The sequence below is a fragment of the Silene latifolia genome, chromosome 11 (assembly GCF_048544455.1).
Source record: "Silene latifolia isolate original U9 population chromosome 11, ASM4854445v1, whole genome shotgun sequence".
NCBI classification, from domain to species: domain Eukaryota; kingdom Viridiplantae; phylum Streptophyta; class Magnoliopsida; order Caryophyllales; family Caryophyllaceae; genus Silene; species Silene latifolia.
Window position 1 is genome coordinate 102137445 of NC_133536.1, and position 4552 is coordinate 102141996.

Sequence of the window (4552 nt, forward strand, 5' to 3'; positions counted from 1 at the left end):
CTAGCATTACGTGAATGAATTAACTTAGGTGATGGCTTAAAAGATCGTGTGACATAAGAATGTCATAGAAAACTAACGCGTGACCTCTATATGAGTCAGTTTTCATGCAATAAATTAGGTGGTTTGGTTTTAGGCGGAATATGATGCAAATTATCGAAATAAATAAAAGAATGCAATACGTAAATAAAATTCCTAGTGTGGCCTATCCTAATAAAAAAAATATAAAACAACTTTGGAATCCACCGTTGGACCCGGGAAGCTTGTCTTGATGTTCCATCTTGATCCATGTAGCGGGAGTGAGCATCCGATTCTCCATCTTTGGTCTTCTCAAAATTACAATTTAAAATTACAAAATATAAACCTATTTACATTCTAAATAAAAACTGTAATTATAAAAGAAAAACCAAAACGGAGATGCGAGATCTCAAAATACAACCAAGACCGTGTTCCATCATTACGGTAACACGTTCTACTAAGGCCACACTAAGTTACAACCGATTGTAAAATAAATAAATACGTAATTATAAACATTCAAGGCATTCAACAATAACGATAAATAAAATGCATCAACTAAAACAAATTTATTCGTGACATAATTCCGTAATTATGTTAAATTTATCCAAACCACCTTTTAATTCATGATAATCCGTTACTTTAAATCGCTTTAAAATAACTATATGGTACGTGAGTGAACCGTTTCACTATCAAACGAGTGTACAATATCCGTATAAAGTACATTTTATGGCCAAAATAAAATTTAAAACAAAAGAAATAAATTTTAACGCTGCCAAAAACGAAATCCCTCGATCCAGGGACAAAAGTTCTCGATCGAGGAACAAAAGAGCTCGATCGAATGATGCTGCCATTCGATCGAGAGGATTGCCAAACAGGAAGTACTCGATCGACAGAACTCGTGGTCGATCGAGGACTTATATTAGCAATACTGCTCGATCGAGTACGAGGACTTCTCGATCGAGCAGTGGGGGTTTTAAAAGAGGTCGATCGAGTAAAGCATGTGCTCGATCGAACGAAAACATCACTGAAAAGGTTCTCGATCGACAGGAAAGATGCTCGATCGAGAGAAAAACAAGCTGAAACTTTAAAACCCTCGTAAAAAACGATTTGATATAACAAAACCAATTGCAAAATGATCTAAAACGCATAAAATCAATTCTACAATTGACAAAACTTAACATATTGCTATAATCTCCGTATAAAATAACAATATGCAAAAGAACAAATCGTAAACAAGGTAAAACATCCGTGTAAAAACATGTCATGGTTTAAAAAACGCAACAGCCGAGGGAAAAAATTCTGCCGAGAGAAAATTGCTGCTGCCGCACGATTTTTAAGCAAAAACAAAATCGTTTCAAATTGATTTATAAAAAATCACAATGAAAATTTACGTGGCCTCGCTCTGATACCACTTGTAGGGAAATATCCGTAAAATTCCCTTAAATTTTAAGGATTATAACGCAAATTTACATGTGAATTATGGTCATAAAACATAAATACAAGAGAAACGATAAAGGTAAAGAATCAACCTCGGGTCCTAGTGCAATTCGGCAAAATGAACAGAAATCAACGTAGATTTCCTCCTAATTGTTGCACCCAAGACCGTCTGAAACTATGCCCCTTGTGCTAGAAAGTATTCTCTAATTGCCTTGCAATATCGAGAGAATTTGTTATGAGTTTTGCTAGATGTGAGATCTAGGTTTCAGAGGAATTTTTCCAAAACCCTAGTTTTGAGACAAATGAATTGCTTAGGTTACAAAAGAGAGAGAGCCTCTCTTTTGTTAGCCTCGGTCCGCGGGTCTCAAGAGGAGGGAGTGGGCTTTCCACTTTCTCCTTATTTTGACTCGTGATCCGACTCGTCTCGATAAAATGTATACGACGCGGTTTTATTATAAATTGTCATCGGTTATCGGTTATTAAAATATCAACTAGTAACATGACTCAGTCGATATATTAATACTTGTCCGACAAAGACAATATTGTATAATTAATTAATTCAATATACATTAATTAAATATAAATCGTTTATATTCAATTTACGAATTAACTGCTTAATTCGTCTTAGCCATTATTATTTAATCCGTATTAAATAATTATCTCAACATCGCGTTTGACTAATTACTAGTCAATAACTCTGACTAACTGGTTAGTCATATTAGGCATCAACATGACTGTATTTTCATACCGTCACATCTCTCAAACGTATCCTATAGGTGTGACTTTTAGGGACCAGTTGATCACCGCCATCTGTATGACAATAACGTCAAACTTATCTAGCAAGCCAACCGTTATTGATAAACGTGGACCAACTGATTATGATACAAAAGTATACCCTTTGATCCTTTTAGAGATTTATAAGTCCTTGCACTAACTGTAAAGGACACTAACCCCAACACACACCGCCCACTAGCCGACAACAAAAATATGACGACGACCACGCACCATCCTCCTTTCTTGTGTGTTTGTCGCAGATGTGGGTTCGGTGGATGACCACGCACCATCCTCCTTTTTTTATGTTTTTTGGGTTGTTAGTGGTGGTGGGAGCGATAGTGGTGGGGCAGGTGGGGCTGTTCGTGGCGGTTGGTGGCTGTCGCTGCCCTCCCTTCTCCTTTTCTCTTTTTTTTTTCTTTTTTCAATCTATGGTGGTTGTGTTCTCGTGATGCTGTGTTGGTGGCGGTTGGTGGCTGACGCCTCCCTTCTTTCTTTCTTTCTTTCTTTTTTTCATTTTTTTTTTCAGATCTATCTTTTATGTAGGTATGTTGGTAGTGTGAGGTTGTTATATATTTTTGTATTCGGATTTTATATTTAAATTTGTCTTGTTATTGTGGTGGTTTCGGATCTTTTTTTTTGTTTCTTCTTTTATAGTTACACTCGTATTATTTTACAGTTACACTCGTATTATTTTAAAGTTACACACGTACTCTATAAATGTTACACTCGTCCAATAATCTTTTTTTTTTTTTTCCAGACCTGCCTTTTATGTGGTGTTGTTTTTTTTTGGTTCTTTTAAAGTCACACTCATATTTCTGTAAAGTTACACTTTTATTTCCTCAAATTTAAACTCGTATTTCCTTAAAGTTACACTAGTTTTTTATTTTTTCAAATCTCTTTTTGTTTTATATGTTTTTTAATCTCGGCTTGTTTAAATTCGTCGTGTTATATATATTTTTTAAAATTTACACTCGTATTTCCTCAGAGTTACACTCGTATTCTATTTTTTTGGTTTCAGATCTAGTTTTTTTGCTTTATTTTTCTGGTTTTTTTAATAGGTCTACCTTTTTTATGAGGGTAGGTTGGTGGTGGAGGACGGTGGTGGTGTTTGTCGGTGGTCGGACTACATTTACTGTAACACCACCATTTATTTAGGAGCCTTTAGCAAGACATTCCCAATAAATAGGACTATTACCATCTCGGTTGCCCGAGGTAAATGATACAAATTAAAACAAACCAAAGTACTTTAATAACTTTAACTGAAATAATGGTTCTATTACATTGCCAACCGATTAAATTTAAACCTTAACATCACAATATATTACGTAGCGGAAATTACATAAATAAAGTTGTATAAGTCAACTAAGTGATCTAGACAGCAACTATGGTCCAAGTCGAGCTCACGTCCCAATGCTCCTGAGTCAGCTAATCTTTAGTACCTGTCAAATCTGCTCCCCATTATGGTTCATCACAGGTGTTCACAAATACACTGTCAACCACGAGGTTGAGTAGAATAACTAACAACAGTAGATGACAACAATAATATGAATATGCATGATATGACTTAATAGAACCATCCAACCGAGTTTATCACTCGCAACACTATTCATCCCGCCAATCCCTGGCCGGGGTAGCCTCAACCCGAAGGTGAGAAAACACACTACATTACTATAAAGTAATGTCTGCCTCAACACACAGTTGATAAATATCCACTAGATGGCCTGCAGACCAACCTGGGGCCTGCCTTGAGAATTCACGATAAATATCGTCTGCGAGAATAAATCTGATAACCACTATACATTACTATAAGTAATGTCTGCCAGAATAAATCTGATAACTAATGCAAATGCCATCTTATATGCAACGAACAATACTAATAATCAGCCGAAATCCACAGTACTCAACCACAACGATATAACAAGTATACTTCCAGCCACAATACTCATGTGAGATACAATAATAACAGCCATTTGAGTAGTTATCCTACATGATCAGTAAGTCCAATTAATGCAAAGCAAATCCAAGTAATTAGCAAAGCGAATCCAATAAGCAATGCTCCTCAACAAATCTGTCACCTAATAATAATATTTATAATTTAATTACTAATTACTCGATTCACTTATTATAAATAAATTAAACTAATTATAAAACTAGTTATATTAATTATATTATTACGTAACTTAATAAGTGTAAACTCATTTCAAATCAACAACCCGGGTCCGTGGTCAAACCTATGAAAAACTTCTGCTCAAACCGTCTAATAAAAATTAAAACCCATCTTATTAGTCAACACCATACACGCACGATTCCCTCCATGCAACACACC